The sequence below is a fragment of the Erpetoichthys calabaricus genome, chromosome 15 (genome assembly GCF_900747795.2).
Source record: "Erpetoichthys calabaricus chromosome 15, fErpCal1.3, whole genome shotgun sequence".
NCBI classification, from domain to species: domain Eukaryota; kingdom Metazoa; phylum Chordata; class Cladistia; order Polypteriformes; family Polypteridae; genus Erpetoichthys; species Erpetoichthys calabaricus.
Window position 1 is genome coordinate 43896004 of NC_041408.2, and position 14408 is coordinate 43910411.

The following is a 14408-nucleotide window of genomic DNA, read 5'->3' on the forward strand; positions in this document are numbered from 1 at the left end:
CACTGTATAACTTAATGTACAATAAAAGTATTCTAAAAGTACTCAGCTAACACAAAGTAGTGTTAATTTGATGATTTGTGATTGTTTAAATAACATAAAGTGTTTAACAAAGAAGAGAAGACAATTCAGTACTTCAGTTTGGTTTACTTAGTGCTAATTTGTCCCAATATCTTATTCAAACACCTTATAAAAATTGTGGTACAGAGTCCAGGGCCCTCTCAAGGAGATTGGTTCCAGAGTCCAAGCTGTGCGTCGAGGTGAGTCCGACTATATCTAGCCGGAATCTCTCAACTTCGCGCCCTAGCTCAGGCTCCTTCCCCTTCAGAGAGGTGACATTCCATGTCCCAAGAGCCAGCTTCTGTAGCCGAGGATCGGACCGCCAAGGTCCCCGCCTTCGGCCACCACCCAACTCACACTGCATCCGACCTCCTTGGCCCCTCCCATAGGTGGTGAGCCCATGGGAAGGGGGACCCACGTTGCCTCTTCGGGCTGTGCCCGGCCGAGCCCCATGGGTGCAGGCCCGGCCACCAGGCGCTCGCCATCGAGCCCCACCTCCAGGCCTGGCTCCAGAGTGGGGCCCCGGTGACCCGTGTCCGGGCAAGGGAAAACGCCATCCAAAATTGTTTTCCATCATAGGAGGTTTGTTTAACCGCTCTTTGTCTCATCCCTCACCTAGGACCAGTTTGCCTTGGGTGGCCCTACCAGGGGCATAAAGCTGGGGCTGGACTCTGTACCACTCTGGAGTTGCCCCAGGTGAGAGGCACCGAGCGGGTGTGGGTATACTTATTGCCCCCCGACTTGGAGCCTGTACATTGGGGTTTACCCCGGTGGACGAGAGGGTAGCCTCCCTTCGCCTTCGGGTGGGGGGACGGGTCCTAACTGTTGCTTGTGCGTATGCACCGAACAGCAGTTCGGAGTACCCACCCTTTTTGGAGTCCCTGGAGGGGGTGCTAGAGGGCATACCTTTGGGGGACTCCCTCGTTCTGCTGGGAGACTTCAATGCTCATGTGGGCAATGACAGTGAGACCTGGAAGGGAGTGATTGGGAGGAATGGCCCCCCCGATCTGAGCCCGAGCGGTGTTTTGTTATTGGACTTCTGTGCTCGTCACGGATTGTCCATAACGAACACCATGTTCAAGCATAGGGGTGTTCATATGTGCACTTGGCACCAGGACACCCTAGGCCTCAGTTCGATGATCGACTTTGTGGTCGTGTCGTCGGACTTGTGGCCACATGTCTTGGACACTCGGGTGAAGAGAGGGGCGGAGCTGTCAACTGATCACCACCTGGTGGTGAGTTGGCTTCGATGGTGGGGGAGGATGCCGGTCAGGCGTGGTAGGCCCAAACGTGTTGTGAGGGTCTGCTGGGAACGTCTGGCAGAGCCCCCTGTCAGAAGTAGCTTCAACTCCCACCTCCGGCAGAACTTCGACCACATCCCGAGGGAGGTGGGGGACATTGAGTCCGAATGGGCCATGTTCCGTGCCTCTATTGTTGAGGCAGCTGACCGGAGCTGTGGCCGTAAGGTGGTCGGTGCCTGTCGTGGCGGCAATCCCCGAATCCGTTGGTGGACATCGGCGGTGAAGGATGCCGTCAAGCTGAAGAAGGAGTCCTACCGGTCCCTTTTGTCCTGTGGGACCCTGGAGGCAGCTGATAGGTACCGGCAGGCCAAGCGGAATGCGGCTTTGGTGGTTGCTGAGGCAAAAACTCGGGCATGGGAGGAGTTCGGGGAGGCCATGGAGAACGACTTTCGGACGGCTTCGAGGAGATTCTGGACCACCATCCGGCGTCTCAGGAAGGGGAAGCAGTGCAGTGTCAACACTGTATATGGTGGGGATGGTGCGCTGCTGACCTCGACTCGGGACGTTGTGGGTCGGTGGGGGGAGTACTTCGAAGACCTACTCAATCCCATTAACATGCCTTCCAATGAGGAAGCAGAGCCTGGGGACTCAGAGGTGGGCTCCCCCATCTCTGGGACTGAGGTCACCGAGGTGGTCAAAAAACTCCTTGGTGGCAGGGCCCCGGGGGTGGATGAGATACGCCCGGAGTTCCTCAAGGCTCTGGATGTTGTAGGACTGTCTTGGTTGACACGCCTCTGCAACATCGCATGGACATCAGGGACAGTGCCTCTGGATTGGCAGACCGGGGTGGTGGTCCCCTTCTTTAAGAAAGGGGATCGGAGGGTGTGTTCCAACTACAGAGGGATCACACTCCTCAGCCTCCCTGGAAAAATCTATTCAGGGGTCCTGGAGAGGAGGGTCCGTCGGATAGTCAAGCCTCGGATTCAGGAGGAACAGTGTGGTTTTCGTCCTGGTCGCGGAACAGTGGACCAGCTCTATACCCTTAGCAGGGTCCTGGAGGGTGCATGGGAGTTTGCCCAACCAGTCTACATGTGTTTTGTGTATATACAGCATATACAGTATATGCTCTTTTTTACTACTTGGGGCATTTATCTGCACTGAAGCTGGGAAGCTGGGGAAAAGTGTGACAGACTGATTTGCCACTGAGCCCACTTTAGCTGTATGAGGTAGAGCTAATATAGAGACTGCATTGGGATAGGACAAGGTAGATTATATAAATGTTTCTGATGAGAGGTCTGTGGTGAAGTGCAGTTTTTAAATAAATAATCAAGACCCGGAGTATGCAGTATCCGATTGGGTATGGGTATGTGCAAGCACACTTCGCTCTGTGAACGACTGGGGTGCTTGGCTGATCGCATATTCATGTGCAAATGCGAGCGGATCAGTCAGGTGGCTCATTCACATCTCTGAGGAGGCAGCGTATCACACCTGCGACCAATCAGACCATTTAAAAGGAGCCTGCACAGAAAGAGAACAGAAACAGAGAGAAAGAGAGAGCCGTGAGAGCAGTATTGGGTGGAGAAGCAGGATGAGTCAGACTGAGAGTGAGAGAGAGGCAACATAATCATTAGCCCCGCTGAGGAATAAAGGACTGGTTCTCTAGGAATGGATCGTCCCCAGTGATTATTTTTGGAGAAGCAGGTGTGATTGCGGTAGAATCCTCCCCAGGGATCCGAGGTATGCCGGTGGTGAGGAGTCTCCACCAGCTGAGCATGTTATGGGTGAGCCAGGGAGATGGAGAGGGAGACGTGCTGGATTCGCCTGGAATCAGAGGAGGAACATTAAGGACCCAATAACTGTGTTTGTTTTACTCTGCTTTTTAACTCTAGATTTTAACTCATGGACTGTCACTGTTTTAATGGATTACTCATTGATTGACTCTTTGAATCAATGTAATGTTTAAATTTTGCTTGTTGGATCTTTAAAAAAAGCATTGACACTTATGCACCAACCCCTTGCTGAATGTATGTGTCCTAATTTGCCTAGCTCATTTCGGTCTATGACTCTCAACGGATATGGTTTGAAGAGGCTCCTGGAAGCAACAACGGAGCCTGGAGCCAACACAGACTGTCACAGTATTATAGAGCAGACATAGAGGGTGAGTCTCAATGCTGAGATCTAGACCTGGAACACCATTTGCAGCATCACTTCAGTGGAGGAAGACAGCCAAGAAACTGGTACATGTGTAGCTCCACATGAGGATGCTTGCCTGCCCCATATAATGGACAGATCACCACAGAGAAGTATAGTTTAAATACCTCTGCTTCACCACATGACAGCACACCACTCCGGATTCCTGCTGCACCATCTGACAACACAGCACTGCACTACCTGACAACTAAGACCCCTGCTATGCATCTTTGACAACAGTGTAAGTGATGATTGCATCACTGTTTCAAGGAATTTGTGCAGCATTACTCAGAGTTGAAAGTTGTTACTGAGGGCTGTGGCTTTGAAGAGGGCTATGTAACAGCACTCGCAAGCTGCATCACCCTGAGAATGTTAGCATTCTTTCTTGCAAATGAGAATCTGCAGAGCAAGCTGCAGGGGAGCCCATAAAAATGAAGTCTGCCAAAGCTGCATATGCTGTGTGAGGATGGGAGAAACTTCCAGAAGGGAAGCATCAACTGCAAAACTTTACCAATTTGGGCTTTAATATAGAGTAGCCAGACAAGCCCCTCCTCAGTAAAAGATATATGGAAGCCTGCTTGGAGTTTGTGAAAAGGCACCTAAGGGACTTTCAGAGTGTGAGAAAAAAAGATTCTCTGCTCTAATGAAACTTGCCATCACGTCTGGCTCATCACCTGTGCAATACTATTCCAACAGGGAAACGTGGTGATGACAGCGTCAGGTTGCATGGTTGCTTTTCAGGGGCAGGGAATGGAAAACTAGACAAGGTTGAGGGAAACCTAAACAGAGCAAAGTACAGAGATATATTTAATGAAAGCCTGCTTGAATGTTATGATCCTCATTCTTGACTAAAGGTTCACCTTCTTGCAGGACAATGTCCATGAGCACAAAGCAATTACAACACAGGAATGGCTAAGGAACATCTTTGAGAATGTCCATGAGCTACACTGCCAGAGCCCAGATCTGTTCACTGACAGTATTTATTCAATCTGACAGAGCTTGTGAGGATCTGCACAGAAGAATAGCACAAATCCCTAAATTCAGTTGTGCAAAGAGTTTCTTCTGGTAATCGAGAAGACTCCAGGCTGTATTTGCTGCCAAAGGGGCTTCAGCTAAGTAAAAGGTCAATGTGGTTTTAAAATAACTTTGTAAAAATTTCTAAAGTCCTGTTTTCACTTTGTCACTCTGGGTTATTTATCGTTGCCTGATATTGGGAGAAACTTAATGTAAATTATTTTAGCACAAGGCTGTAACATAACAATGTGGAAAAAGTGAAGGGGTCTGAATACTTCCTGAATCAATGGTCCATATCATATTGAATAAGCAGTGAAAAGAAAGAAAGATTGTCTGCTGCTCATATTACCAGTAGAAAGTAGTAAATATTCTGTATGACTAGAGCGTGTTTTTCCAGGACACTATTGTCAGAGAAAAAGGTGAACATTTGCAATTTGTAATTAATGGACTTTTTATATTTTTTGAGAAAAACTAATTTGGAAACCTAACACATTTTTTTGAGAACAATCTGTTCCTCAAAGTTTCTTAAAACATCAGTAATTTAATATTTGATATCATTTTTATATTTTCTAGACTAACCCTGGTGTTTTAGCATGTCAGGGCTTTTATGGAAACATATTATTTCTGTGTAAGGCAATTATTGGATTCAGATGAGTACAAGGGTGTATATTATCTCTTAAATACATGACTTCTTTCTTTATTCCATCTGTTGGATTGTCTCACTAAAAAGACTCCAATGTTCCGTTTATTGTTTTGGCTTGCTTAGATATTCCTTCACTTCTTTTCATGTTCAAATGTCCTTTAATTAGTAAGTATTAAGTTTTTTTTTTTTTGTTTGTTTTTTATCAAAGTTTAAACTTTGTCGTAAGTGTGAGGCCTTTCCTATAAAGGTCATAAGGTCAGATATGGAAAATAAGATACAGTGGTGTGAAAAACTATTTGCCCCCTTCCTGATTTCTTATTCTTTTGCATGTTTGTCACACAAAATGTTTCTGATCATCAAACACATTTAACCATTAGTCAAATATAACACAAGTAAACACAAAATGCAGTTTGTAAATGGTGGTTTTTATTATTTAGGGAGAAAAAAAAATCCAAACCTACATGGCCCTGTGTGAAAAAGTAATTGCCCCCTGAACCTAATAACTGGTTGGGCCACCCTTAGCAGCAATAACTGCAATCAAGCGTTTGCGATAACTTGCAATGAGTCTTTTACAGCGCTCTGGAGGAATTTTGGCCCACTCATCTTTGCAAAATTGTTGTAATTCAGCTTTATTTGAGGGTTTTCTAGCATGAACCGCCTTTTTAAGGTCATGTCATAGCATCTCAATTGGATTCAGGTCAGGACTTTGACTAGGCCGCTCCAAAGTCTTCATTTTGTTTTTCTTCAGCTATTCAGAGGTGGATTTGCTGGTGTGTTTTGGGTCATTGTCCCTGTTGCAGCACCCAAGATCGCTTCAGCTTGAGTTGACGAACAGATGGCCGGACATTCTCCTTCAGGATTTTTTGGTAGACAGTAGAATTCATGGTTCCATCTATCACAGCAAGCCTTCCAGGTCCTGAAGCAGCAAAACAACCCCAGACCATCACACTACCACCACCATATTTTACTGTTGGTATGATGTTCTTTTTCTGAAATGCTGTGTTCCTTTTACGCCAGATGTAACGGGACATTTGCCTTCCAAAAAGTTCAACTTTTGTCTCATCAGTCCACAAGGTATTTTCCCAAAAGTCTTGGCAATCATTGAGATGTTTCTTAGCAAAATTGAGACGAGCCCTAATGTTCTTTTTGCTTAACAGTGGTTTGCGTCTTGGAAATCTGCCATGCAGGCCGTTTTTGCCCAGTCTCTTTCTTATGGTGGAGTCGTGAACACTGACCTTAATTGAGGCAAGTGAGGCCTGCAGTTCTTTAGACGTTGTCCTGGGGTCTTTTGTGACCTCTCGGATGAGTCGTCTCTGCGCTCTTGGGGTAATTTTGGTCAGCCGGCCACTCCTGGGAAGGTTCACCACTGTTCCATGTTTTTGCCATTTGTGGATAATGGCTATCACTGTGGTTCGCTGGAGTCCCAAAGCTTTAGGAATGGCTTTATAACCTTTACCAGACTGATAGATCTCAATTACTTCTGTTCTCATTTGTTCCTGAATTTCTTTGGATCTTGGCATGATGTCTAGCTTTTGAGGTGCTTTTGGTCTACTTCTCTGTGTCAGGCAGCTCCTATTTCAGTGATTTCTTGATTGAAACAGGTGTGGCAGTAATCAGGCCTGGGGGTGGCTACGGAAATTGAACTCAGGTGTGATACACCACAGTTAGGTTATTTTTTTAACAAGGGGGCAATTACTTTTTCACACAGGGCCATGTAGGTTTGGATTTTTTTTCTCCCTAAATAATAAACACCATCATTTAAAAACTGCATTTTGTGTTTACTTGTGTTATATTTGACTAATGGTTAAATGTGTTTGATGATCAGAAACATTTTGTGTGACAAACATGCAAAAGAATAAGAAATCAGGAAGGGGGCAAATAGTTTTTCACACCACTGTATATTTCTCCTCAAAGGTTAAAATGAGGTCAATCGGCTCTGATATTCCCTTTGTGTTTTGCTTCCTTATTATGCACAATGTTATATACTAAGTGATCTCTTAGGAACTCCTTGAGAGATTTGCACATGAAACCTCAATGAGCAAAATCCATATATAAGGATGCATATTTTAAAAAGTCTTTGTATACAAGTAGGAGTGAATTAAGACAGCAAGCGATGGTTTGAGTGTTTCTAGCAAGTTCGTAATATTTGATCAGAGGTTTTGAAGTGGAAATTAGAATCAAACATTACTTCTACCCATCCTTTGGTCAGAATCAAGTAGACAACTTTCTACAAATGAGTCTTTTACAATGAAAAAAGGCCAGTTTTAAGGTTGGTGAGATGAGTTTCATTCCTTTATAATTCATCTGATTCATTTCAGTGAGCGAATGGATACTTTCAGTCCTTTAATTTTAGGCATCACAGTTTTCCTACTTAGAAACCCGATATTGGATTGAGCAGGTTCAGGAAATGGATGGATGAGCATGCCTTGCAATAAACTAGCAGCTCCTCTAGGACTGGTTCCTGCAATGCACCAAGTGCTGCATTTATAGGCACCAGCTCCCTACAAACCTGGGCTTGATAAATGGATTATAATATGAATGGATAGTTTTTTTTCTCTTTTAGGACTGTCTGGGAGCTAATTATAATGGGATATTCTTCTGCTTAAAAAAATTACAAAATGTTGCCAAAATAAGACCAATGAAAAGTGTGGACATAAGAATAAAAAACTGAACCCTCCTCCATGGTAACATACATTACAGATCTTATTACTAAAACATACAATATAAGCTACTAAGAACTGAAAATATATTATCTTACTGATTTCTAGTTATTCTTAAAAACACTCTTCCACTTCTACAAAAGAACCTAGAATGCAAGTACTGTACATTTTTAATACTGTTCTTTGTGTTATTTTGTACCCATACTATCTTTGTAATTTTTGTATAACACACTGTGCTGTTAATTTGAAATGTGCTTAACAAGTACAAAATTGAATTGAATTGTCTTATAAGACAAATATGCAATAGCATCCAAATATCAATAAATAAATGGCAACCACAAAGAGATAAACAAAATTGTAGTCTTCAACTCCAACTAGCTTTAGGCATGCTGGCAGCCAAGCTTATCTACTGGAACACCACAATGCACCAGAAATGCTACAATTATTAAAAATCAATGTGAACAGCTTCCACAGCAGCACTAATAACAGCTTGCTATGCTAAAATAATGAGTCTTCAACCTTCATTTAAATGCTTTGACCGAAGATGCATGTCTAACATTGTTAGGCAGATCATTCTATTTGGTACTAATAATATAATATGATAACAAGACTATTATTAATACTGCTACTACTAATATGAACAGAGTGGAAAAAATAGAATTAAAATAGCATGCAAATAAGCAAAAATATATTAAAGCACATATATTAACCTTATTAAGTTACATACTAGTAGTTTAACTCATCATTTCAATGGCATACATTTATTTTATTAGCAACTAATTACATTATTCTGTTCTTCACTGAAGACGGGTTTAGAGCATTCATACAGATTTACAAGAACAAAGTGTAAACACAAAAGGAATATAAGCACGCATAATTTGTATACATTTATATTTAAATTAAAAATAATACCCTAAACATAGGCTCATCATGTCACAGTTTGCTAAGGCTCCATCCCTAACTTTACTTCTGTTCTTTGTGTCTTGTTTATTTTGGTATTTTTTATAAATTGTTTTCTTATTTTTGTTAATTGCGCTGTTTTTGCTTATTTCTTTCTTTTTGGTTAGCTCTTTTTCATTTAACTGTTTTTTTAACCATTTTCAAACTATCCATTTGTCTTTTAATTGTGGCTTTTCCTGTGGGACTTCCCAGCACTGTACGGCTACTACCTGAGGCCTCTTTAAGGGGTCTGAATGTCTTGTTGGTTGGGTTCACATGCATACATAAAACTAGGATAAAGTGAGTAACCCAGTTAAGGCCAAAACCTATTCTTAAAAAACTTTCTTTACATATGAAAGACCACTTTTGGAGTTCCCCCTTGGCAAAATGGTCTGACATCATTAAACTGAACAAAAAAGATTTAAATGTCATCATTGGCTGCTGTGAATCTGAAAACAAGCATGAAGCCAATGTTTGCCGAGCAGCTTGTGGAACATTACTTTTAAAAGAAACCTATTTACGTTATTCATTATTTACAAAAAAAAAGAAAAACTAAATATTCTGTACAGTTACTTATTATAAAATGTAATGCATTGCAAAGAGTGCATTACTTTATCTTCTTTTGTATGTAGTACTAGGGTGTTGTACCGTGTTAGCCATTATGAATGTAGAGAAAAGCCAAGCAAAATGACACCTTTTAATGGCTAACTAAAAAGATTACAATATGCAAGCTTTCAAGGCAACTCAGGCCCCTTCTTCAGGCAAGATGTAATACAGAGACTGGAGTTCCCTATGTTTATATACACACTCTAGGACAAGAAACAACATTGGTAAGTCTTTAAATGAGAAATTTTAAATGTAAAAAATTAATAGATTCATTCAGGCAGTGCTTTTGTTCCAGTGGGGTTTCCCTTTCTTTTTTAGATCCACATCCCTGACACGGCTTTATCAAATACACTGGAGTTAACCGTATATTGTTTATTAGTTTAAGGCATCTGATTGTAATTAACCGGTAACAATATAATGGTCCACAGAATAGCCAAACTATTCCAAATACCATAGCTGCATTAGCATTGTTACTCTCACTGCACCTTCTTCTTCTTCTTTCAGCTGCTCCCTTTAGGGGTTGCCACAGCGGATCATCTTTTTCCATATTACTCTCACTGCACCACTCGGAGTATTTATATCATTGTATCTGAGTGTGGAACCACAGCTCTACAGCAGCTGATCGGAAAGAGAATTATTGGTATACAGCATCTAACACATGCTGCCTCAGCCATGCTGCCTATTTGAACTGCTCTCATGCGACAAACGCTTCAGAGCCTTTCTTGTACTGTCCTTGTGATTCAGAAACAATTTCATCCCAAGAACTATAAACGCAATCAATCAGTCCATCAAGTGCTCTTTGTAGAACTGTTTGTACTTATAAGTACAATTACCTCACTGTAAACTTGTAATTCAGTTATAATATTGCACAACCTGAGCCACTTTATAAAGAGCGTATTTACATATGATGACGATATCATTTTTAAGATGAAATGCAGCAAAATATATTTATTATATTATACAGATAAAACTTTAGCTTCATTTAAATAATCTATATTGTTAATAATTAAACATGTGAGGACACGGTGTCGTAGAGCTAGCAAGGAGCTGGCGCTCTGTTCACGGATTGTTCCTGCCTTGTGCTGTATTCTTGCTGGGGCTGGCGTGACACTGGAAGGATAGATGGATAGAATAATTAAACATTGTGGTATCGGGCTGTGAAGCGCCCGACCCAGCACAGACTTACACAGAGGCACATGTCAAAGGAACAGAAATCTTTTATTTTTCTTCAGCCGTGGAGCACGCCTTGACCGTGTCCCACAGGCCCAATACAGTCCCAACACAGTCCCCAAAACAGTTTTAGTCACAGACCACACTATTCCTCTGGCACCACCAACACTCCTTCCAGGCAACCTCATCCTCTTCCTCCCGTTTCCGGTCCTGAGTAGTGGTTGCTGGCTCCTTTTATGGCCCTTCCGGAAGTGCTCCTGGTGCTTGCTCACCTGTTCCCAATCGCACTCCTGTGTGGGGCCGATGATTAGACCAGCTGGGCTTAACAATCTCTGCCACGCCCCCTGGCGGCCATCCCAGGTCCCCACAGAGTTGGGGAGAACTCCATCTCCCATGAAACCCTGCGGGAAACTGAGATATCATCGTCAACCAGGGAGGCTGCCACCAAGCGTCCTTGGGGAGGTACTGAGGAGTCCATGGCTGCTCCCCTGGAACATAAGCAGAAGGGGCGTCCCGACTGGGCAGGGGACCCGGCGGCCTGCCACAACATGTACTACGAAGATATTTCAATGTTTCTTAAAAGTTTTGAAGAACTGCCGTTCTCAGCTTACAGATGGCTTAACATCTATTACAGAGCTGATTGCGTGGTGATTGGTTATTTGGAGAAAGAAAAGGAAGGACAGGAATTCGGGGTTAGTACGTTTGAAAGAGACAGTACTGCTGCAATACATTATTTCATTAAAGGTCGCGCATGGCACAGAAAGCATCTTGCGTGAGGCATGAACAATCACTGCACCACAGTGTTCCCATGTTTAATACATACTTTAATTCCTATCATCATGAAAATGATATCAAGTATACATCTCAGTATTTAAATTATTCATAGAGCTGTAATAGCATGAATGTAATGGATTCTGTGTCCTGTCGAAGGAAGAGAAAGCCCATGTAAGAAGCAAGTAGTGATTCACACATAGAGCACATAGAAGAACACATACATAACAAAGCGTTTAACGTGCTACTTTAGTTACGATGGAATTTGAGAAACTAGTAAATTAAATGATTTTAAGATGAAGTTTATGATGTTCTACTTTAATGATAAAATAAACTACATGATTAAAGTGGAAATTTAGAGATTAAAGTTGACATTTTGAGCTTTTTTCCACTGTGTCCCTATTTTTTTTTCTTTTCTCTGTACCCTAATAAGCTTTCATATGACACTCAGACGGTGGGCTATGACTTGCCTTTCCATGGCGACTTTGATATCTGACAACTTCCTTTTTATTTCAAGCACTGTGCGACTTTGTGAACATGAGCTTTCGAGTTTCTCCGACACTCTATGTCACTCTATCAACTTCCTTTTGTTGTTTATACCACTGTTTAAACCAACAAATAGTATGTTTTTCCTTGCCTCAACTTCATATTCACTAAAATTCTTCTATTTCCTCTGTACTTTTGCCATTGCCATTTCACAGAACACTGAGATTAAGGGATATTTATATTGATTTGCATATTCAAAGAGGCGTAATTCTGGGACCGGGATTTATGGAGCGGAAGAACATGGAAGTTGGTGAACACACAGATTTATGCATGTTTTTTTTTTGTGCGGACACACATTTCCACTTTTGTCCATATGCCATGTTTTAGTGTGAATTCTATGCATGGTGTTATGTATGAGGCCCCTGGTTATGTGACCATGGGGTACAGTTAAAGATTTTGTTGCTTTGGCACGTCTCTTCTGCTCTGTTAGCCAGTGCATGTGATAGCTTTACACATGATTCCAGCAGCAACAGGTAGAAACAACAGTAAAAGCAACTGAAGTATGGTGGCTCTCAAACACCAAATAAATTCAGGGTCCAAGCTAGTGGCAGCAGGAACATATGCAATTTTTTATGTTGAGGATAAGAATGTAGTTCTTATTGATTACATGCTTAAAAGGTCCAGAGACCTTATCAATAATATGGTGATTACCTTGGTTAGTGTAGAAGTCAGTTAGAAAACCTTCCCTTTTTTGCTTCATAACAATGCTCAAGTTGTAAAGGTTTCTCTGCAGTGCTGTGAATTTAAACAGATCTTCTGTGATACTCAGTTCTCCACAGCTGGTATTTCTTCCTTGAACCTATACATCAATAGTCACGAACTGAGATGGACTAGGGTGAATGAGGACAGACAACAGCAAGTAGGTGCAAAGTGCTTTGTGCTTTTTATTTACGAAAGTTAACCCAACAAAAGTCCAAGCTCTCCAAAACTTGTTCTTCTGTTTTCGGCTGCCCCATGTGGCGTTGCCACAACGGGTCATCTTTTTTCATATCTTCCTGTCCTCTGCATTTTGCTCTGTTACACCCATCATTGTGAATTTCCCCTTGGGATTAATAAAGTATCTATCTATCTATCTATCTATCTATCTATCTATCTATCTATCTATCTATCTATCTATCTATCTATCTATCTATCTATCTATCTATCTATCTATCTATCTATCTATCTATCTATCTATCTATCTATCTATCTATCATCTGCATGTCCTCTCTCACCACATCCATAAACCTTCTCTTAGGCCTTCCTGTTTTCCCCTTGCCTGGCAGCTCTATCCTTAGCATCCTTTTCCCAATATACCCAGCATCTCTCCTCTGTACATGTCCAAACCAACTCAACCTCACCTCTCTGACTTTGTCTCCAAACCATCCAACCTGAAATGACTCTCTAATGTACTTGTCCCTAATCCTATCCATCCTCGTCACACCCAATGTAAATCTCAGCATCTTTAACTCTGCCACCTCCAGCTCTGTCTTCTGTTTTTTTTGTCAGTGCCACCATCTCCAGCCCATATAACACAGCTAGTCTCCCTACCATCCTGTAGAGCTTCCCTTTTACTCTTGATGTTACCTGCCTGTCATAAATTACTGCTGACACTCTTCTCCACCCATTCCATCCTGTCTGCACTCTTTCACCTCTCTTCCACACTCCCCATTACTCTGTACTGTTGATCCCAAGTATATAAACTCATCCACCTTCACCAACTCTACTCCCTGCATCCTCACCATTCAACGGACCTCCTTCTCATTGACACACATGTATTCTGTCTTGTTACTACTAACCTTCATTCCTCTCCTCTCTAGAGCATATCTCCACCTCTCTAGCGTCTCCTCAACCTACTCTGTACTCTCGCTACAGATCACAATGTCATCAGCAAACATCATAGTCCACGGGGACTCCTATCTAATCTTGTCTGTCAACCTGCCATTGTCCCATCACCATTGCAAATAAGAAAGGGCTCAGAGCCAGTCCCTGATGTAATCCCACCTCCACATTGAATGCATCTGTCACTCCTACCACAGATCTCACCACTGTCACGCTTCCCTCATACATATCCTGTACAACTCCTACATACTTCTCTGACAATTTCCTCATACAATACCACAACTCCTCTCAAGGCACTCTGTCATAAACTTTCTCCAGGTCCACAATGATGCAGTGCAACTCCTTGTGGCCTTATCCATACTTCTCCATCAACACCCTCAAAGCAAAAATTGCATCTGTGGTGCTCTTTCCTGGCATTAAGCCATACTGTTGCTCACTAATCATCAACTCCCCTCTTAACCTATCTTCCACTACTCTTTCCCATAACTTCATGCTGTGGCTCATCAATTTTATCCCCCTGTAGTTAGTACAGCCTGTATTCTTAAAACTCGGTACCAGGACACTTCTTCTCCACTCCTCAGGCATCCTCTCACTTCCCAAGATTCTATTAAACTATCTGGTTAAAAGCTCAACTGGTATCTCCCCTAAACATCTCCATGCTTCCACAGGTATGTCATCTGGACCAACGGTCTTTCCGTTTTTTTCTTCCTCTTCATAGTTGTCCTTACTTTCTCCTTGCTAATCCGTTGC